Source organism: Melozone crissalis, unplaced genomic scaffold (assembly GCF_028551555.1).
Source record: "Melozone crissalis strain CALT ecotype California unplaced genomic scaffold, PUWL_Pcris_2 ptg000008l_1, whole genome shotgun sequence".
In the NCBI taxonomy this organism is placed as follows: Eukaryota; Metazoa; Chordata; class Aves; order Passeriformes; family Passerellidae; genus Melozone; species Melozone crissalis.
The window spans coordinates 16,472,672-16,496,359 of record NW_026535786.1 but is presented as its reverse complement, the minus strand read 5'-3'; positions in this window follow the sequence as shown (position 1 = coordinate 16,496,359).

The following is a 23,688-nucleotide window of genomic DNA, read 5'->3' as shown; positions in this document are numbered from 1 at the left end:
CTTGCCTACAGACGGAGTGGATGATTTTCTGGGCAAACTGGACTTTTTGCCAGGACTTTTCAGGGAAGATTTCTATTTTGTTCCTGGACCTCATTTAAAAGGTGACCATGATCTGCCTTATATTGTCGGAGATGTAGTCTGGAGCTTTTGTTCAGCTAGAGTCTCTTTGCCTCAGGGATTGTTTCAGAGGAACTTACATGGCAATTACATCTAGTCTGCATTATAAAATGGACATATTTCTCTTTCCAAGTAGACATTATCTTGTTTACATTTTTAATATTATTTTATTTATTTGGTGCCATGGGGATACCTCTGCACAGACAGGTAGTATTCAGTTGCATGTAGAAAGGGAAACTTCACCCAAGCAGTTCTACCACAGCCCCTCATTTGTCTTGTGGCAGAGTTTAACAATGAGAATGTCTCTCTTCCCTCCATTTCTGAGCTCACAGATGTTAAACACAGGCGATGCAGATCTGATGGTCTTGTGGTTCCAGCTTCTCTTCCTTGTTTCCAGCTGCTAAATCACATTTAAAGATGTTAACAATACACAAAATACCCTCAGCATATGACTTCCTTCTGCAAGTGATCACTGGAGCTGTCACAGGGGTATTATTATGTTGCCAATGAGAAGAAACACATCCCCCGTGGTTCTCAGTGGAAGGGAGGCATCTGTAAGGCAGCTTCTCAAGAAGGAGGTGGCTCATGCTTTAGAAAACATGGAGTGTCCCCACACAGGAAAACTGTATTTTAGGAAGCACAGGCTATGCAATTTACCTGTGCTATGTCTATTGTTTTCCCTCCACTGTGGTTAGACATTAAAGTCAAATCCCAGCCCCGTTCTCATCAATAGATTTTTATTAGGCACAGTACAGTGACTAGTGACTGCACCTGCATAAATTTCCATCTGATTTTTTTATACCTAAACCCAGGAGCACCTGTGGGACGTGTGGATGTGCCCTGGGGAGGATTGTGAGAAAACATGTGGGTAGCAGTGTGTCTGCAAGCAGATAACTCTCTGGGAGATCAACCAATGGAAAAGTTGGTTCTGAGACACCAGGGAAGCTACAACAGAGATTTGTTGGACAGCAAGAGATATAGCTTCATTCTTCCTCACACAGGGCCACAGATGTTATGGGAGGGCTCTGTCACAGACTTAGCAGAAGAATTTGGAATTCCCCTTTTCTCCTGCTGTTAATATTCCCTCACAACTACAGTTCATCGTCCACTTTGCTGCCTGTGGTATTACCCAGGACTGCAGGATCAAAAGCTTGCACAGTAACTGGGTCAGAGAGTCTCCTAAGAGGAGACTGAGCTGTTTTTCTCCCCATCCCAGCCACCATGTTCACTGAAGTGCAGTGAACAGGTGAAAAATGTGGTGTCGGGTAAAGTAACCAGGCTTACATCTGACTTTGAGGAAAATTTGGGAAATTAGGGTTAGCAACAAATGGACTGCTTCAAGAAGTTTTGAAGAGTGGATTCTGGAAGTCCTTCTGCAGCACAGCCCTGCCTGATCACTTTGGTTTGTGTAATAGCATGTATTAGGATCCAGTTACAAGCCAAAGTCCACTAGGGAGTGGAAGTGTGAAGCTTAATACAGTATCACAGAAATGGAAAGTGTCTTTAATGGTACAGAAGGGACTTGTGCTTGAAAGCATTTAACAGAGCCTTGGTAAGTAAACTGTAGTAATTGAGCTAGCAAAGGCATTTAGCTTGAACACTTTGTATATGTATAACAAAATCAAATAAGCACCAGGAAGAACCATTCTTCAAAGGGATGATTTGAAATGCCTCGATTCCCTCCCCAGACAAAGAGCACTTAATCATTTCAGTGTACACATTTCATTGTGCCATGTAGCTACTGTGACTCCTGGTTTGTGAATATAAAAGGATTTAAACCACAATGCATAATAGTCAAGCTTCCACACCTACAGTTATTTCAAATCCACCAGGGAATACAGCCCAGATCTTCAAGCTGAGAACTCAGCTGATCAGGGCATTCTCTGGGACTAATCCTCCCTCTGTTCTTCTCAGCTCCAGCTCTCTGCTTTCCCCAAGGACCACTGTTTATCAGGAAAGGAAACCGGGATGCTCAAAGGCATGGGAGGGAAGATAAATAATGAGCATGAGCAAACTGTCAAAGGAAGCTTCACTGTGGTCAGCTGTATGTCAGAGAAAAAGACAGAAAAAGAAGAATAAATCCTAAAGACCATACAAGCTTTAAGGATCTGGCCTCTATACCCAGTAGAATTATAGTGTTGAATACAAGAGGTTGTCAAAAGTCTTAATAACAGCTGGGTCAAAAAACACCCACTGAGATTGTTTTCCTCTACCTGAACCCTGAGATTTTCACTAATTAAAACTTAAGAAGGAAATAAAGTTTAAAAAAGCAGTTTTATGCCTTGAGAGCTGCTGAAGGACCATGTGAGAGTTGAACTTTACTCCATTCTCCTCTGGGAGAGGGTTTTGTTTAGAAATGAGTCCCAATATGAAGATCTGAGGGGCCACACTTGCCACTATAGCACCATATTAAGCTACAGCTTGAACGGTTAAAGAAAAATATTTCAAGTTTGGTGTTTAAAATGAATAAGAACCTCACTAGACAGGAGTTTGGTTTAACATTTTTGGTCTTCTGTGATATTAATGAGAATTCCAGTTTAAGAATTTTCAGTTTTCATCTGAACAAGATTAAATTTGACATTAAATTACCCACTGGAAAAAAAAACATTAAAAAAGAAAAAACAAAACCCCACACAAACATTTAATCAAGTTATCAAGTTCAGGGCACAGATTTGTATGCCCATGTTTAAAAAGTGCTGAGACTAGGCATGGAAAAGGATGAAAACAAGGAGGAGAGATGGATAACAGAGAAGGCAAAGGGTCTAACATGATGGAAATCTGGAGAGTCACTTCAGAGAACAGACTTCAGGAAAAGACTCAGTTGTGACCTGTGTTGGAAGCAGGGAAGATGATAGACAAAGGAGTGGCTTTATCAGACTCCAGATGCTGTAGGAGCACATCCTATGGCTGGGAAAGGCACACCTTCAGACCCATGGAGCAGCCCTGGCTTTTGCAACAAGGAGTGTTCCAGAAGACCTGGACTGCTGAGGATTCACATCAGTGGCTGGAGAGTGGAGTGTCACAGCTTAAAGGGGAAATCTGTGACATCAGCTCTGAGTTCCTTTATTTAAACAAACAAATAAAAATCCAGCTAAAGCTACAAGGCACCAGATTATTCCTATAAAGGTAGATGCAACAAAGCAGCCTAATGGGGGAAGAAGGAACACAAGATCATTACTGCAGGCAGCTCTCCCACTCCCCCAGTCAGCAAGGAGAGCAGCTACAAGGAAAAACTGGGGTCCAACTGTTCTTTCTCTCTTCCTAGCTAATGTTCTCCCCTCCACTGTCCCAACCCACCACCCACCTTCCAAGAAAAACAAAGCTCCAGTGATTTGTTCGAAACGTTTAATTCTTACTTGAAGAGCTTACGTTACCAGGTTTAAGGAAAATAAAGGATGCTAAACAACTTGAATGGCCAACAACTGACAAATAGCAAATAATGAAAGCACTCAATTCAAACATAAATGAGGCCAGGGATTGCCTATTATTCTGTCTTTGCACAGTACCAAGAAAGCAGGCAGAGGGGGTGCATTCTTGGTCAATTCCTAGGCACTGTCATAATAAACGTGATTAATAAGCTATAATTTACCTGCACAAATAATTCAATGAACAAATACAAACAACAAACAAATTTGGGCAGCTGCGATCAGATCTTGAGCAGAATAGAGCACATTTACTAAATAAATTGGTATCAACTAGTCCCAGTAATTGCATTCCATCTCCCAGAATGGCTCCTGGATTACTTATGGAGCCCAAAAGCCTGCCAAGCATTTTACAGGCTGTGTCCATTCTGTGCCTAGGAGAGTGGATTCACTGCCTGCACCCAAATCACTGAGTGTTTGCATTTGCATTGACATTTTTATGGGGCTTTCCAGCTTCACAAGTGTTTTCTAAGGAGTGAAGTTTAAAATAGCTCTGGTCCTCTTGTAATATTGCTGATTAAGTAACAGGATCAGTCTAGATTTTACATTCTTTTAGCCACAAAAATGACTTACCTGGGGCATTAAAATAAGAGCCCCTAGAGAAACATGTGCACAGGTTACAGATAAGCCCTCAGCACTGCATTAGCTCTCCTTGTGATTTGCTGTCCCCGTGTCTCCGTTGTCCTGAGTTTTGAGCTGCAGTCACAGCTCAGCAGAGACCCCAGAAACCCGTGTTGACTTTAGCCAGGCCTGAGAGAAGGGAGCACCTCTCCTCCACAGACCAGAGCTCTGCTCTGTTTTGTGACTCGCAAGCAAAGCTCTGGCTCTTTGGAAGAAATGCTGAACTCAGCTTTCCTGGGCCATGCATGCTCCCTCCTCCCTGCCTGAGCAAGGCAGCAGTGCCCAGCGTGGTGGGTAAGCGCAGGTTCCACGACAAGGTAAGATAAATGGAGAAACATGCGCTGCAAGAGATGTTTATTGAGTGAGATGCTAAATGAATAACCCAATCAATGCTGTAATATTTAATTCAATACAAACTTCAGATTGAGAGTGTTCCCCATTTATTTTGTGCTGTCACCGAAGCTGTCGTTCATTAGAGCCCTGTGCTGTCATTAAGGGGAAGAGATTTCCAGGAGGAAGGGGCTGGCTCCAGGCTGTACAGTGAGTGCAGCATTCTCAAGGGAGTGAGCAACAGAGTTTTACCACCCTCCTTCTGTGCCAGGGACTTTGGGGAGGGCACTATGCTCTTCTGAAATTCTCCTACCCTCTATAATGCCTTGTGCCAGCGTAACATTTTCTCCACATGTCCAGAAGCCCTTTGCAGCTGTGTCTCTGCCCTCAGCCATTTGGACATGCCAAGCGTGAGTTTTAACCACCCTATTATTTCTGGCTTCTGGGCTCCCAGTTCTCTGCTGGGACACTGCCACTGCTCACATTGTCAGCACAGGGCTGTAGTCAGGGTTGCAGGGGGAGGAGAGGACATGTTACTGTGTCCTGGGAGCTTAGGTAGTGCCAGCTATATGGCAGAAGGAGCAAGGGGAGGCAGAAGAACTCTTCATGGGTCAGGTTCTGGACTGTCAACCTGCCCTTGCCACATGCGTGTGCTCACATCTCCTCAGCACTGTGAGGAGCTGCAGTGTGCCAGCACACCCTGCTTGCACTTGGACCAGGTTTGGGGCAGCCCTGCCTGCTGGCAAGCCAGACTGCCTGAGCACCAGGATAAAGTGCTCACCCTCTGACACATGTGCATTGGGATGGCATGGCAGGGGCTGCCAGCTGGCTGGACAGCCCCTGCATGTGACAGGTGGCACATTGTCTCTGAATCATGCTGGCCATCCTTATTCAGCACACCTGGCACCCTGTCCCCCACATTTCATTCGATCTCAAAGCATCTGGTCCAGCTCTAACTTGCCCTGTGTTTGACTGGATTTCCTGAGTGCAACACTTGACTGAGAGGTGCCCCCAACTCCTTCCGTATCCTGTGATGCTTCTGATGGCTGTCATTCTGTCTGGCCTCTGTCACTGGCCAGGTTGTGCCAAGATCCAGGATGATGTCTAAAGCATGGCATGGCATCACTGAAGTCCTATTCTCTGTCATATTTTCCTAAGGGCTTACATGAAAGCAGCCCTAGGTAGTTCAATATTGATTTCCACATGGGTGTTAAAGTAGTGCATTCATTCCAGCAAGTTGAATACCTTCAGTGGCTGTTCTTCAAAGCCACTTTCACTCTTGAAGTGATCCCAATTAGCTTATTTATTCCCTTCCTTCTTTCTTCTGCCTCTCTCTTTGCTCTCTCAGGCAAGTCCTTAATTATCCCCCCAACTTTTGCTCAGGTGAAGCTGAAAGCTGTGCTTAACATGTCCACTGATTACCCACAGAAGAACTAATGTAATACAGACAAGTTTAGTGAGTCTGGATGCATGTGTGTTTGCAGGCTCATTTAATTCTTCTTGTTCTCCCCCTCAAAAGGGAAACCCAGTCCTGCTGGCCTTTGTGAACTTCCCTGCTTTTGGGGAGCCAACATGGGCACAGTGTAGGTTTCTGTCACACCTCACATGCTCTGAAGATTTCTATTTCAAGGTAATTTACAATGATGTCATTGGAAAGGAGACCACAAAACCTCCATAGTATTTGGGCATGATCTAGAAGTCAAAGCATATGTAAATGCAGAGATATGTATGAAAACAAACGAAAAAAAACCCCTCTCCCCTTTCCAATTTAATATATCCATACATTGACCCATTCTAACTCTACCTTCCCTTCTCACTTTTCTTATTTCTGTGGCTGCAAGAATTCACGTCTCATCTACCTTTCAAAGGCTGGTGAGCAACCAGAACTTTGTCGGCATCTTCATTTTAAACAGAGAAAAAACAAACAGCCCTCCCTCAACCCCCCCTTCTCCCAGTCTGTTCCTGCCAGAAACATAGCAACCAGCACGCACAGCTTTCTGCAGGCAGCCTAGTTTGCATTTAATTAGTTCTGTGATATCCTAAACTTCTTTCAACCTCCGCCCCCAGAACATCACTGCAGAAATCCTCATTCTGGGAATGGCATGATGGAGCTGTCAAAAGCCCAGCATCTGTGCCAGAAAGTGCTTAGAGTACTTGCGTTCCTGAATCAGGACACGGCTTGCCTGGAATATAATCTGGGACCAGGAAAACGAAGGGTCTGCAGAGGAACAAAGATAGGAAATGTAAACTCCATTTTATAAGCTGGAAAATACAAGGCAGAGATATGAAACTATCTGCTCTCAGAACATCTGTCTGGCCTATCAATAACAGTGCCAGGACAGGTGCCTGCCCCCCTTGATAGGAAAAGACAACAGTTTTCTGAGGTGAGGAGGAACTTGTGGAGCAAGTAGTTCTAATTCCTACTATCTTCCTTCCACAGCCATGCATCCCCAAATGAGCTGCAAGTAGGTCCTTGTGAGTCCCATTGAAACAGGGCTTACATTCTCATGGACTGCCATATGCAGACTTTCCAAGGGCACTGGGCAGACGAGGCAGAGTCACTGAACACTGGAGGGAAGGGGTTTGTATGGACCACGATGGCAATGCCTCCAGCCACCTTGCACCTGTGTGAGTGTTCAGGATTAATAAACAGTCCTGCTACACCTTGCACAAAACATCACCTCCATCTCCATGCAATTCCTGTTAGCTCTGCCAACTCCATCCCAGACCTGGGCCCTGCCTCCAAGCCTTCTGCTTGGACACTGCACTAGCAGTCACAGAAAATGGCAATGCAATCAGTGTGTGCCTGAATCAGGCTGCCTGCTGGTGATCCTTGTCCTTTCCTCTTCAGCCCTGAGTTTCCACTCACAGACCAACCATTCCCACTCCTCCCAGGCAACAGGGATTTCCCAATACAGTGCCAAACCCAGTGACATGCTGAGGTGGTCAGTGAGAGAGGCACTGTTTCTCCCCTGAGCAAAGCCTCCCTTTCTGTCCCTTTATCCCTAACCCAGAAACACCAGTCACAGGAAAGCTCCTCACAGTTTCCTGCATTTCTGCTGGCCACGGCAAACCCAAAAACTGGAAGGCAAGCAGAGCTGAAGCAGGCATTGATATTTTTAATCACTCTCTCAGCCCACTAACCCTTTTCAATGCTTCAAGCAGGCTTGCAGTTGGCAGGAGTGCTGCTGACAGTGGTACCAGCACATCGAGGCAGGTCCTTTATCTCTGTGTCACCAGTGCAGTGCAGCTTCTTGCTCTGGCCATTTGCAGCCTCTGGGCAGACGAGGCAGCTGCATCCCCTGCCAGGACTCTGTGAATTAAAGCACAGGGAGCATTCACCTCGTGCAACACCTCCCACCTCCCACCCCTGCCAGTCTGCTGCTGTTAAACTCACTGCAGCTTCAGCAGTGAGTTTATCATCTCATTTGCTTTCTGATCTGACACCAGCCTGCCATGCAGCTGATCAAAGGGGAGAAACCAGAGTGCAGCCGGGCTGAGCAGCCCCCGAATTCACACAAACATGTCACTTCCCATCTCTGCATGTTAGACAACTTCACTTCTTTCTGTTACTGCCTCTTTTAATCTCTGCTTCCACGCATACACACACCCTTTTGCTTTCTCTTCACCCACTGCATTAATTTCCTGTGCCCACATGCTGTCACCCTTTTCCCTTTCTTTTTCAATCCTTCCCATCACTTTTTCCCCCTTGCTTCCCAAGTCCCTACGTCTCCCTAACTGTTCTCATTTCTTTGTCCTCTCTCTTCTTACCCTTCCCAGAATTTTCACATTTTTCACTTGATTGCTTCAATTTCTGTCTCTTCCTTTTCCTCACTCTCTTTGGAGGATCTACATTGTTTCACAGGAGAGAAGTCACTTTTTGCAGCGTGGAAGTAAGGTCCCAGAAGGGATATTCATCCCTTCAAAGCTGCAGATAGACTATTATTAGTATCAACATTATCTTTATAAATGCCTCTTGAATCAGTAAATGACCTCCTCCCATGAAGTCTTTCATGGATTAGAAGTGTCTCAGCACTTGAAATCCTGTGTGGGGAAGAAAGAAATTCAGTAGTCCATTTCTGCAAGAAATCAAGGAAGAAAGGGAAAAAAGGAAGAAAAAGAGGGAGCATGAAAGAGAGGAGTAAAAGAGAAAAGAGAAAAGAAAATAAAGAAAAAAGATAAAAGAAAAGTATTTTGGTCTTTGGGGGAAGGTGTGGATGATAGGCAGTACAAGGAGTTCCAATAGAAAACTTTTGTAAAACATTGCTGAATTCCATTTTAACATAGTCCTCAACTCTTGTATCTCACACTAAACTAGCAGTCTTTGGAATGTCTCTGGTAATTCTCCCAATCACCTGCACAGGACTACAAATTAGTCTTACTTTTGGATTTTGGGTTACATTTCAATATTTCAGTCTGCAATCAACTTGCCTTCCAGATGGGGAAGAAGACCAGTTCAGACCTGTTTAAGTTAGGAAATGAGTGATGATTCTGATCCCTTATGGCAAGCGCGGGCTCTTGTCCCTGGTGGTAAAAAGACCATTTACAACAGAGGAAGGCATAGGAATCACACATTAGACAGGTGAGATAATTTTGCCTCCACTCCTCCACCCATCAGGCCTCAGCCAAAGCTTCAAGAGTTAGAAATAGTGTTCCAAAGCTCAAACTAATCTGCAAAATTTGTATTGAGATCTGAACATCTCTGGGGTCTTCAAGCAAGCATTTTGGTCTACACCCAGCTTGATTAAAGTATTCCTGGATTCAATTAACTGAAATATAATGGGATTATTTCACATCATGCAATCTGATTTTTTTTTCTTTTTTTTTTCTTTTTTTTTTTTTTTGGTTACAGTAAAGTGAGCAAGTGTTGATTACAGGGCTTTATACAGCAGGCCTTGCAGTTTCTCTGAAATAAAAAAGTGAGATGAAATTAGGTCAATTTCACCAGAATTTCTTGGGGGAAGCAAGGAGTAGGGGAAAATACCTCTGGTTTTCCTTCATGAGATTATTTTCCATTAGATAATTCTAGAAAATGTATTCTCTGGCACATTATATAACAGAAGAAGAAAGTTTAAATGAAAGACACTTCATTTTCATCAAAATAAAATACATATTGAATCAAGTGTTAAATACACACACAAAATCATTTCCCCAGAATATTCTTTAATAGAAAACATTTTTCAAGAATTAGGGTTTTAATTTCGGTTCCATGTCAAGCCCATATTTCAAAAACCTGAATCCTGAGAGCAGGTAGTGGCAGGTTTTATTGCACTAAATCATGCCTCTGGGAGCAATGATCTGCGCTAGGCCAGGCATGGTGCTGGCAGCAGCCACCCACCTGTGAGACGCAGCTGTGTCCAAGCTGGGAGTGACTTCCAGCACGCTGATGGGCCGTGGGCCATTTGGAAATTCCACCATCCACCTCAATTCCCCACCCTGGTGAAATGAAGGGGCCAGCAAGGGAACTCCCTCTTCACTCTGTAACTTCAGACCAGCCCTTGCTCAGGTGCCCATCTGAGGGCTTTGCTTGCCACGGCAGTCCCAGCACTGAGAAACCAACTGAGCTCCCAAACATCAAATTCTCCTGCTTCAAACCCATTCAGCAGATTTTATTTACAATATCTTTCTACGTCAGCAGCTCAGATAGTTCATTTTTGTATCCAAACCCCAACCCTTACACATCTGCAGATGCTACCACATGAATATGATCTAAAACTTATCATTGTCCATCATGTTGGAGTACTTTAGCATGTGGTGCTCCTTTGGAACCTCATGATGTTTCCAGCTGAAGGTGTCTTTTGTGCCATGGGACACTTAAAAAAACACCTAAAATAAAAGAATTCAAAATCTGTGTTCCCTAAACCCCCAGTTCTCAGCTTAATAATACATTTTCAGCTGTGCAGTTACAACATTCATAACTACTGCTGAGAAAATAATTTGCAGCCAGTAATTTGCTGAAAGAATTTAGTCCCTTTCTCTGCTCACAGATGGTCCCTGAGCAAAATCAAAATTTCCTCGAATGTACTCATTATTTGAAAATACTCAACACATTTTTGGCAGGGCTTTTTTTCTTTTCCCCCTTTAAAAAACCACCCTTGCAGATTGATCACAAAAGCATTGCTTGTGTATTCCATAGTTAGTATTCTAGCCATGAGCTGCTGGTTTGTTGTGATTAATCATAGGTTCATACTGTGGTTTCCATTCCCCCACTGGAGGGAAAACAAAACCCCTGTACTTCTTACAGTCAGGTGTAAGACTTGAAAAAACCCCATGGGCTTTGATTTCCCTTGGGGAAAAGAAGCAGAGAAATTGCACTAGGGAATTTTAACCCCTTTAATCTCTGGTTCTCACAGGGTATTCCTGTATCTTTCACAGTGCCTGCAATCCCCGCTTAATGCTGCTCCATAGAAACTCTCACAACTGTACAGCAGGACCACATATTTGGCTGGAATTGTGCATCCTAATGGCAAAACAAAAAACAACACCCCATCCTGCTCCCCAGTCCCCTGAAGGAAAATCAGTTTATCCCAACAAAAAACCCATTGGTGAGGTTGCAGGATGCTGTGCTGGAAGCACCTGAGGTATGGGACAAACTGGAGGCTGCCAAGGGATGGGCATGGGCAGTCTTCTCCAGACCTGTGAGACCGGACAGGTCTGTTTTTTTAAAGAACCACTGCAGAGAACAAACAGGTAAGGCTTCAGAAATTGATGGGCAGGGTCCATCATTTAAATTCCAGTAGCTTATTGCATGCCAAGGAACTACATGCAAAGGGAGGAATTTCACATTGCATTTAACTGTTCATACCAACACTTGGGAAAGAGAAATGTTTGCAGGCTTGCGAAGGCTCAGCATCAAATCAAATTCTCATGTTCTGCCCACCTGCTCCTGCCAGCTTTGGGTTGTCCTGCTCTGCTCCTCTGGTTGGACACTGGAATTCATCCAGGGCTGGGTGCAGACTGATGTCCTAGAGCTGAAAGGATGGGGCACAACACAGTAAAAATCCCTGGGCCATTCCTCCCATCCATCAAATGCTGTCTTTCTGTGCAAATACGTACTACTAATGCAAGCACAGACAGAATTGTGCCATTCTTTGCAGCTGCCACAGGGAAGAATCACATTTACATTACTAAATGCATCTTTCCAGCAAAACACAGAGTGAAGTCAGAAGACAGCCTTTGATAAGGAAGAAAGAGACTTTAAAACAAATAACCCACATTCACTAACATGTATTCAAATACAGACAAGAGGAACAGTGGTAAGAAAAACCCAACCAAAACCCCTGACATTTCAGCTTCAAGGAGCCTTTATCACAGAGCGTGAGGATTTTATTTTGGCTGTTACCTTTCCTTTTGATGGTGTCTTCTGAATCACTTCTCATGCAGACATTTCTCCATTTACCCACGTGTAGTCTGCAGTGTGGGGGATCCTGTCTCTTGCAGATATATTCTGTGTTTGCCTAGCCCAAGCAATGACCAGCCATAGGGCTATAAAGGCTTTTCTGCTCCTGAAAGATATTCTGTGTCCAAAGTAGAGCTCTGGAAAGAGGTCTGGAATTTACTTGCATCAGGAAGACAGGACTGCTCTGCTGCTGCATATATAGAACAATGACAACTACAAATGTTTTGAGGAAAAAGGTTTTTTCAAGGGAATGACAATTGCATTTGAATAAATTTAGTATGTGGGAGGTTCTGATTGTTAATCACATGTATAAAAACACCACACAAAACCCTTGGGACATATAAGGTGCACTACAATAGCCTGGCTAGATAATAGATACACACAGCCCTTACATTTTCAATATGGCACTAGATTTATTTCATTTCTTGAATTGTGTGACAGGATGGTAGGAAGTAAGGAATTTCCACAGATGGAAATGGGCAGCTGCAGCTAGCCCCAAGAAGAAGAGAAAGGATTTAATGGCATTTACACCAAAAAAGATCGGAAGTGATGTAGCTTTTGAAGATGACATCAGTACATTTCAGAATTAGCCATTTATTAGGGTAGGTGATGAGATCCATGTCATTCAAAGCTACTGTTTCTGAAGCGGTATTCGGGAAAACACTAGAGCAGAGAATTATTTTCAACTGATATTCCCGTACTTGTTTCTACCTTTTTTTATTGTTGTTGTTGGTTTTTTGTTGGTTTTTTTTAATGGCAGAGAACATTTTTTTTAAATGGAAATGAAACAAAGAGTAGTTCAGAGACAGGAGGTCAATTCTGTGGCATATTCCACAGCAATGGAGACTTTAAAAATAAAACACTGCAACTTTTATAAAAGGTAGGTTTTTCATGGCTAGAACATTTTCTATCTATTGTAAAGTTAAACAATGAGGAATTTCCTTGATCTGAAAGCAGAGGCCGAGCCACTTAAGGCATGGGATGTTTGAAATAGAAGGCAAAACCCACAGTACAAAATTAGCAGTTTACACCACCCAGGACACCATTCACCACAAACCTCTCTACCTCAAGCATCAGAGGGTCTCAGGTTTGGATCCAGGTGTGTACTGGGTTTGTATGGTCAGGTTTTGGTAGCAGGAGGGCATACAGGGGTGGCTTCTGTAAAATGCTGCCAGAAGCTTCCCTCATGTCCACTGCCAGCTGGTTGCGGGAGGGACCCACCACAGAGCCCATTGGAGATGCTGGTAATGCCTCTGTGATAACGTATTTCAGAAGGAAAACAAAGGTTTGTAATTGATCTCAGAGGAGAGCGGAGCAGAGTGAGGATGTGGGAGAGACTCAGCCCTGCAGATCACAAGGTCCGTGTGGAAGGAGAGGAGGAAGAGGAGGAGGTGTTCCAAGTGCTGGAGCTGGGATTCCCCTGCATCCTGTGGTGCAGGCCATGGTGAAGCAGCTGTACCCCTGCGGCCCGTGGAGGTCAGTGGAAGTTCAAAGATCCACCTGCAGCCTGTGGATGTTGGAGCAGGTGGATACCTGAGACGGCGCTGACCCCGTGGGATGCCCATGCTGGAGCAGGCCCCTAGCAGGGATCTGCAGACCCACAGAGAGAGGAGCCCACGCTGGAGCAGGTTTGCTGGCAGGACTTGTGGCCCTGTGGGGAACCCACACTGGAGCAGGCTGTTTCTTGAAGGACTCATCCCCTGGAAAAGTGACCTATGTTGGAGCAGTTTGTGAAGAACTGTTCCCTGTGGGAGGAACACACGTTGGAGAAAGTCATGGAGGTGTCTCCTGTGGGACCCCATGCTGGAGCAGGGCAAGCACCCCTCTCCCTGAGGATATGGTGAGCTGTCCATAGCCCCCATTCCCTGTGTCACTGAGCCACTGAGGGGGAGGAGATGGAGCCTGGGAAGGATGGAGGGATGAAGGGGAAGGTGTTTTTAATGGTTTGTTTTACATCTCTTTATGCTGTTCTGATTTAGTTAGCAGTAAATTCAATTAATATCCTCAACCTCAGTCTGTTTTGCCCATGATGGTAGTTGGTGAGTGATTTCTCCTGGTCCTTATCTCAATTCACGGAGCTTTTGCTATTTTTTCTTTCCCCTTTTCTTTCCAGTTGCTCAGGAGAGTAATGGAGTAGCTTTGGTGGGTTCCTGGCATCCAGCCAGGGTCAATCCACTACATGATGCAAATTCCTTAACTTGTTAAAAAGTCTCATCAGCTAGGAAGTCAAAAGAGGACAAATGTTACAGAGTGTGTAGTTAGACACCTCTTGAATCAAGATGTTAAAAAAAGAAACAAAATCTTTCCTGTTATTTAAGCCCAAGGTTTATGTCAGACAAAACAAAATACTCTAACCAAGGGGAAAAGGATATAGTGAGCCCAGGCTTTATTAAGGTCTGGCTGTACATGATTTACTTTTCATTAGGTTTAGTTAGCAGATAAACACTAATTCAGGCTAGAGTTCTAACCGTGCTTAATACTTTAGTCTTAAAACAGAATAATATCTCCAGCATCATTAAAAACAAACATTCAGATGGGAACAAATTAACTCATATCAATTCAGGCAGCTGCAAAGACCTCCTTTCTATTACTGCTATTTCAGAAAATTTATGGTGGCCATTCTCAAACCACCTCTTAAAAATACATGGCTTTTGCATCAAGCCTTTAAGACCATAAAATTCAGACCTTTCCACCCAAGTAAGGGAGTGATTCCCCAAGGTCCCTGTGATTTCTTGAAGAATGTCCTGCAAGTGGGAAACCATTGTTTAGTCCACCTCTGCCACAGGGTGAACAGTGGTCCAACAAGCAACTGACATAGTTTTATAAGTCATCTAAAACTGCACAAAGCCACCTATCCCAAAATACTTATTTAGGAGTTCAGGTCTTTATCCAACTGCTTCCAGAGAAGGGAACTTACCCCTGCAAACACATCAGTGATAAAATAAAAAAGGAATGTAGTCTGTGCTTTGACACCTGTTTTGTTCATGGGTGATCAAACCCTTTCTGAGCTTTTATCCACTGTCCTGAGTGTTGAAAGCAAGCATCTCCAGCTCCAGGCAATACAAAGGAAGCTGCAGAAAGCAACAGCAAAACACTCACTGTCTGTGACTTGCTTCTGTGCTAAAGCTGGAGAAACCTCTCCTTTGCTCTTCCACTTACATTTTCTCTGATTCTTTCTGACTAAACAAGAACAAGCCATATTTATTCTTACAAAAGTTGCTGGGTCACCATAAGCCCAAATTTAATCTCTGGTGGAAAAGGCTTTCCTGCAGACTGCATCTGAAAACTGCCCACTCTCAGATCCCACTTCCTATCCCAAAGCACTTTGAGAAAGTTTGGATACACATCTGAACTTTTCAGCTTGATGTACTATCTCCCTGTGACTCATAGAAATGTTTCTATGAATATTTAATTCTTTTAAGTTCCAAAAGGGAAAAAAAAGAAAGAAAAGGCTCAAAAGGGAAAGAAAAAGACTCAAACAAATACCATAGCTGCCAACATCTTGTGACAGAAAGTCAATAGCTTTTAAATCTGCATAAAATTACATACATTTCCATGAAATTACCTGCATTTGCATATAGTGATGCTACAAGGGAGTTGCAGCTCCTCCTCAAGACTCCCAAAATTCTGTCTTCTCCCACCATCCCAACAAAACATAAATTCTGTCACCCTTGACCTCTGAAAGCACTGGGAAAATACAGGAGGAAATTGCTGGGCCATCTCCATAGCCCACTGGAAATTCGTGTCTGACCAGAGACATGGGCCAGCAGCTTCAGGAAGTCTCCTGTGACCTCTCTTCCTTTCCCCTTCCCCATCTCTTTCTCTCTCCTTGGCAGTTCCAGGAGCAGACTGGGTAGAACAATTTCTAGCAGGTAGAATAAAGTCGGTCCTCCTCCTTGCTGTCCATGTTGCTCACCACATGCAATTGAGGGGATGGTGCCCACAGCATGCCCAGCCAGGTCCTTGTGGGGTTCAGGGACCCCTCTCAGCCTCTCAGGAGCTGGGGCAAGGCCACCCTGGCATCCTGTGCCACACCATGGGTTGGGTAATGAGGGAAATGGGGTCTGGTAGTAAAAATTGCTAGCTTAGGGGTCTCTGGAGTGCATGGAAGGGGAAAAGGCTGTCCCAGAGATGGAGAGTGACTGCAAACTGGAGCCAAGAGCATGTTTCAAAAGACATGGCAATACTGGCTTTTATCCACAGGCAGAAGTGGTGTCTCTAGGGTACCACAAAGAAAGGGCAACCCAGCTACAGATCATCTGATTGAATGAATCACAAAATATTTAGGCACAGCATCTCCCAGCTGCTGTGATGGCTGCCATACCTCACTGCCCTTCCAGCCCTGTGCTGCTCCTCTCAGTTGTGTCAGCAGAGCTACACTTGTGGGGCAAAGCCAGGAACCCCTGTTCACATTGTATCCCCCACACTGGGGAAGCCAGCAACACTGGGACACAATATATGGGGAGAGGGGGGAAAATGTGTGTGAGCCACCTACCAGATATTTTAGAGACACTGGAAATTGTAATCCTGGAGAGAGTCTGAAGCTGGGGTTAGATGAGGTGTTCTGTTTTTCACTACCTATCAAAACCCAAGAATGCATTTGATGAGCAATTCCTTCCTGCAGCAGTCTCTCGTTGTGATTCCAGCAGATGGATATATTCTAGAGATAGTCCTGCTGGCTGGAGTGATAGCTGGGGGATCATGGAGGCGCCTGTCTCCAGGACCAGAGAGCATCCTCACAGCTTCTTCCATGGTCTTCCCTCAGGTTATGGAGAGAACAAGATGTGAACAGTTTCATTTTTTTTCCTACCTTCTTACTGCAGCCCCTCAGCACAGCAGACAAAGGTATACAGTTTGATGCACCTGGGTTTTCTCTGGTGACATTTTCCCACCAAAAACTGAACTTAAATCCACCAGCTTGCTTTCTCAGAGGCCACAAAACAGGTTAGTAATGAGTTAGATCAAAATGGGGGGAGTTTTGTATCCCACCCCCAGGCCCTGGCCTCCCAGTATGTAACTGCTTTTGAAATATATTTGGTAACACACCGAATGTATTTAAAGGGACTGTAGAACTGGCCAATTTTCATGCTAATTAAAGTGCAGGAGATGGAAGTGAGCTGTTTGAAATACATTACAGCACTGAGGAAAACATATTGTGCGCTATCTCATATTTTTCAAGAGCCCATATTCAAATCCACTTTCAATCTGTGTGCACTGTGCTGCTGCTGTTGCTGCTGCTGCCTGCATTCCCAATCCACAGGCAGCATCCACCCTGCCCTTCTGCTGGCCCAGCCTTTGGCATGGGATGGACCTGGATGCATAGCCCATCCCTGGGGACAGGGAGAACTAGGTCAGTGGCTTGGAAGGAGCTGGAGCACCAGCCTCTCACATGGGGGGAGGCAGGGGAGGGAGAAAATTACTAATCTCCACAGACAGCACAGCCAAAGGGGACAATATTTAAATTTCCCACAACTGATGCTTACAGAGGAGGGAGCCCAGACTTACAACAGAGTTTCTCTTGCAAGGAAAGCATGAGGTTCAAGTAAATGTCTGGGGAAAGGGAAATCTAGTGCAGAAAGGCATTTGCAGAGCATGTAAGTGTCTTTTCTTTGCTTTCCTGGATAGCTGTTGGTTGGGTCACACCCCAATGTCAAAAGTCGACAAGAGTTAGACCAGCATCTCTGAGCCAGGGGCATAGGTGTAGCTTTGACCTGGATTTCAGCTCCTCAGGGTGCATGTGATGTTTATCAAATACAGGGCAATTTGCTTACCTGGCAGGTCTGTTGAGACCAATGGTTTTGTCCTACTTGCTCTGATAAGTTTAGAAATTCATTTCATTTGAAGATATTAGATGTTGCCCCTTTGTTTACACAAAGTTCCTTCCTCCACAGCAGGAGACCCTTCAGAGTGCATGTTCATATGTATGAACCAGTTTCAGTGTCTGGCTTGGGAAAAATCTGCATGTAAATAGATGGTAAGGTCTTTGAGTACTTCCCAAGGTAACGGTGCATGTGCCATGGCCCTCTGGGCTCAGCTCTGCATGTGGCTTTGCCTCCCTGCAGAGGGTGGCTGGCAGAGGGGCTGATCTTCCACATGCACACCCACCTCCCCAGGAAGGGTAGAGAGAAGACCCTACTTCTACAAAGACTCACCATAGCTGTAGGACTCTTGTTCATGCGTGATTGCTTGGATGCAGGAATTATTTGGCTGTATTCCTCGTTTTCACCTCCTTTCCCTCCCTCACTGACCTTTGGATACAGGGTTGACAAGAATATTTGTCCCCAGGGCTGGGAGCTACTAAGCTGCACTGTCAAGTGTTTCTTCACCCTCAGGAGGAAATCTGCTTCTTTAAATATTTGTCTGACTCCCTGACAGCTCTTTGACAGAACATTTTGACTGTAAACTTCCCTGTTTACAGTAGCATTCAGTGGCAGAAGACATCTCTATCAGGGCACCCTCCCTTTTGCAAGCAAAGCCCTATTCCTGGCTGACAACAGATTTTCCTTCCCTATTTCAGTTCATAGCTGAGTCTTTTCCCCTCTGTTATCTTCTGTGAGGACTTCATTTCCCAAACCAGAATTTGGAAAGACAGCTGCCCTGGGGCTGGTATGAAGATTGCAAAGGTTAGGTAGCAGCAGGTGAGACGATAAAAAAGAGAGGCTGTTCCCACTTGGACTCCACCAAAGGACAGAGGTGGTGGAACAATGGCAAAAAGAGCAAATCCCTGTTCTAGTGAAATAAAGGCAAGTTTCTCTCTTAAATGTTAATTGAGAAGTTTTCCTTCTTTTCTTCAGAGTCTGGCAAGTAATGTGTGTGTGGGTGGAGGAAGGCAGGAATTACCTAGCAAATTTGGGAACACCCTGCAAACCCAGGGATCACGTGGTTGTAGAAGCAGCAGTCGCTCTTCGGAGGCAGCTGAGGTAAGCCAAGAAGACACGTGGGAGTAGAGGAATTAGGCAGCCCTGTCTCTGAAGCTGTTTCAGCTTTCTGGTGTCGGGTCCAGATGAAGTCCTTGCCTTTGGAGAGAAGCCACCACCAGATAGAGCAGCTTTCTGATTTAGCTCCATGAAGGCAAAGCAGATGACTGGTCAGTGCACTAACAAATTCAAAAAGACATGCCTGAATTAAGTCATCCCTTAATGAAGAGCCTCTGAAAAATTAGCCTGACTTCATAAGCTTGTGACAGACTAAGCCTTTTAATAAGGGCAATATCTAGATTGACTCTGTGACACTGGAGATCACTGAGTACTTGCACCCTGCTGCCTGGCAGCTTACAACATGAGAGGTAAATAGGAGTGCTTCCAGGAATGAAGAGACTGACTGATAAATTATTCCCACTGAAGCATGGACCAGAATAACAGAGTAGCAGGGCCTGTGCATCAATTTCACTTTGAAGTCAAAAGCATGGTGCTGCCAAAATTTCATCTGTGGTGTCTTCTCTAAGTGAAGGAGAGCAGGACATTTGCTGATGGTGGTGGTATTCATGTTGTTTTGTCCTGCTGAAACAGGAGGTTGAGAAGAACCATCCGTACATTTGAGCATCTACGCAATTGAGCAGGTTACAAGATATTCCTCATTCCAAAGATGATGAGAATGTTAGTAGTCCCAGAGACTCAGTCACCTCAAGGTATCCATGCTCAGCTCTTCATGCACTTTACAGTGCTCAGATTGGGAGCACAAATACTTTTTCTGCCACAAAAAGCTGTGTCTCTGGCAGAACCACAGATACTCATCTTCAGAGGAGTGCACTGTCACCCAAAGGAGGGAGGGACCATCTCCTACAGGTTTTCTGAAAGGCACTGCCATTGTTCAGAGTGCAAGTGGGCTGAGGAGCTTAACAGATGGCTGCAGTGAGACACGGACTCTCTACAGATGGTGAATGCATTCCCTCTGAGATCAGTGGTGGGCTGGATGACAGCCCGATATGGTTGCAGACTCCAAAAGCCTGTATTACCCCCACACACCCTGTTATCATGACATTTTCCTCTTTGGAAAAGGCAAAGGGATTTAGAGAGATAGAAACAGACACCTACATGAGTAGGGAGAAAACAGTGAAAATGGCAGATGGCATAGGAACAGGTATGTATGTATCCCTCTGAGAGGCTGTCAGCAGGGGAACAGAGGGCAAAGCTGCTATTGCTCACTAGCTTCCCTTGTGGACATCTCTTCCATTCCAGGGACATCCATAGGATGGGCACCCTGCTTTTCAAAACACAACTTGCATAGACAGTCAGCAAAATGTCTGAGGATGACATCTCCGAGAAAACCTCCCAAGAAGCCCTTGTCCTAGAGGATTTTTTTCTTTGAGAAAATGGTCACAATTTTAAGCACTGTCCCATCTCTGGATGGATTTTTTGCAACCATCTCTTAAAAGGTTGGAAACCTTTAACAGACCTGATGAAATCAGTGGAATTAGACAGCACATAGGTTCCTGCTGTGAGCAGCCTCAGATTTGAACGGATCCCCACCTTACACCTCCCACTCCATAACAGAACACTAAATTTCATATCAAGTAAGCAGTTTGTCAGGTTTTATCAAGGGAAATAGTTTGGTTTCTTAGCTATTTAAAAGCCAAACCAGAAAATTATTTCAAAAATATAGAAATATTTCTATATTTTGAATAATGTATTAAAAATATATAAATATTATTTCAAATATATATAAATATATATAATTATAGAAATTATATAAATTCTTTCAAAGGTATTTTTGACGTCCTGTTTTGAAGACAATCCTCCTCCTGGTGATATTTCAGCAATGTAACACTAAAAGACAATGCTAAGTCCAGGGTTTAGGAAGACACATCTTCCTAAAGGATGATCTTGGGCTGTTTAATGATTGTGATGAATAATAAGAATCTTGGATGCAGTTCCAGGTTCCACAGCAACATGTAGGTCAGAGAATTATCTCAGCAGTCAGCATCCATTGACTCATAGAAGGCCTGACTCACAGCTATTGGTATCTACAAGAGTTCCTTTTATTTCTGTATTTCCCTATAAGTTTATAAGATTATACCCACCAGGACTAATGCCATATTATCTCAGGAGCAAGCTTAAATTCAGCAGGCTGGTATTCAGCAAACCTCCCAAGCTGGGCAAAGGTCTGTATTAGAATGCATCTCCTGATAACTCCTCTTCCCAAAGCCCCAGGGCTGGTAGGCAGAACAGCACAGCCCTTGAAATTCACTTCCTTCCAGTTTTAACAGAGCATTTGCAAGGAAGTTTCACAAGAGCAGCTATTCCAAAAGACACTGCTGCTGGTTCTAGTGGCAGAATAAATCTTGTGATTCAGCATCCAACACCTTCTCTGGAAGCTCCGAAACAACCCTAGATATGCTCCCTTTCCAAGAGGAAAAAAGGAAAAGAGAAACAAGCAAGAAGTCATTTGAAGCATGCAAGTAGATTTGTAGACATGAAAAAACACAGAAGATATGTCTTGCTGAATATAGAGTTGCTGGTGCAAAGATCTTACTCTAAAATTGATGGAAAGGCCCCTTGTGTTACATTGCTCCCTGGTATTAAAGTACTGTTAGAACACCTTGTAGGATGGAGCACAATAGGAATGGTAAGTCCTAAAGCTATATATTGAATTATGGAAATATCTCATGGGTACTATTTTTCCCAGGATGCTGTATGCCAGTGCAAGTTGATCCCCAGTGGCTTTGCCAAGAGGTTCTGGGATTATTCCAGAGATATTACTTTTAGCTTGGTCTCTCAAGTCTGCTAAATACTTCTCAATATGAAAACTGCAGTACCATGATATCAAGGTGCTAAAACCACATGAGGAAAGAGTGGGGCAGGAAAGCTTGAAGCAGAGAGAGAAGAGTTGTCCCAGCCATGCTCATTGACCCCTCCCCAGCTCTCTTGTTCCAGGGTATTTCCCACCACCTTCCAAGGTTCACCGTTCAAGGCGGCCAAGCCCTGGAGCCATTGCAGCCAGGCATGCTGCAGTGCAGCCAGTGGCCCTTGCTCTTAGGGAAAATCCTCCTCCCAAAGGCTGCTTCATTTATTTCATTTGTCTCCTTTCCCTCTCCCACCCTGTCCTCCGGGGAATACAACCCAGGCAGATAAGCTAATGAGACAATTAGCTCTCTGCTCCCTGATTGAAGGGCCCTTTATTTCCTTAACCAGCCAAGCCAATTCTCAACATCGCTGAGCGCTTGACTTTATTTCTGCAATGTGATTCATCTTCCCTCTTGCTCATATATAAGCCTACCATAAAAGAGTGTTATTAGTGTTGCCAAGTTAAGCACTCACTTGTTAGCAAACATTTAGGCCTAAGCCTGTTTGGGGAACCTTAATTCACCCTCATCCTCCTCCCACTCCACAATTCACCTTGCATGTGTATTTTATCAAGGCCTTTAATAACCCTATCCTACAGCAGGGCACAGAAAGCCCAGCACACATATTGGGCAGTGATCTATGAGCAATGACAAGCTAAGGGATATTATATTTGTGAGATATTTTAATTGTGAGAGGCTGCCTCACAATTTGACTTGCCACCCTCATGCTCTTGTATGTCTGGAAAGAAGATTATTGCAATGCAGCATGCAAAAGCTGGGTGCAGAATCATTGTGAAATTTAACCCAGCATGCCAAAAGTACATCTTAAAAAAACACCATCTTCTGGAAGTGTTCACTGCAACTCTGGCAGAAGGGGAAGATGGAGATCAGCAAAAAATTGAGGACCTACTCCCATACCTCCTAGGTGATTATACAGCAGCCCTTTTATCAGGAATCCATCTTCTTCTACCTTCAGGCCAGTATGGAAAGTAGATTTCTGAGGCAGTTGTTCAGGAAGGGCTGCTTTGTCTGCACTCTGGCTGGCAGGGGAAGCAGCAGTGCCTTACTCCTCGTCTGACCCTGTGCCATGGAGAGAGACACAGCCTTTCAGAGCCCAAGCTCTTCTGAGGTGAGAGACAAGGTAGCTGGCTTGCTTGTGTCCCTATATGAGGGGAAATGCAACAGTGGAGTTTAGGGGTTCTGCAGGATTTGCTCAGTCACCACACAAGGTCCCTGTTTTCCTCCCCTGCCTCTGCCACCCACTCCCACTGAGCCATGCAATTGTGACCATGTCACACACACAGCACTATGGTGTAGTTGTCAGAGTATTAGCCACTCATCAGCCTTTCCTCCATAGCACCCTGTCCACCAGATTGGGAACAGTTGTTTTTTTTTTCAGTTGTCCCCATTTCCATACCACTTGGGAAAGAGACAAATGGTGGATTGCCTCTCCACGTCTGAAACACCCCTGCTGACTGTTGGGATGAAGATCAATGCCAGTGCCTGGCTGCATCCTTCAGCCCATGAGATGCTTTCCAGTCTTGCAAAACCTGCCCTCTATTCAACACTTCCTTATTGCATTCTTGATAATTTAAGTTGTAACATCTCTTACTGATTTCTTGATAGAATATTCCTCCAGTCCCAGTAACAGCTTAGAGTGGCATCAGAGACACATCTAATGAGAACTATCTATGTCCTCTCCCCTCTTGCATGCAGTTGCTTCTAATGAAGGTTGCAAGAGAAGAGGAAGGATGGAAGCCAATGCTGGAGTTCTCTCTAGATTAATCTTTTGCTTAGTCAAGTCTGAAAGGGAACCTGAATTCAGGATAGCATGAATACTATGCATTTTTTTAACCCCAGTCTTATTTTTTGTTCTTGTTGCTCTAGCCATTCCTGAAAACATACAAATATCCTATTGAATAACCAAGAAAAGGTCTCCTGAATACAAACACAGACTAAAATAACTGTCAGGTTTATGATGCATCAATCTATTCAGACATGGAAGCATTTTTGCCCAA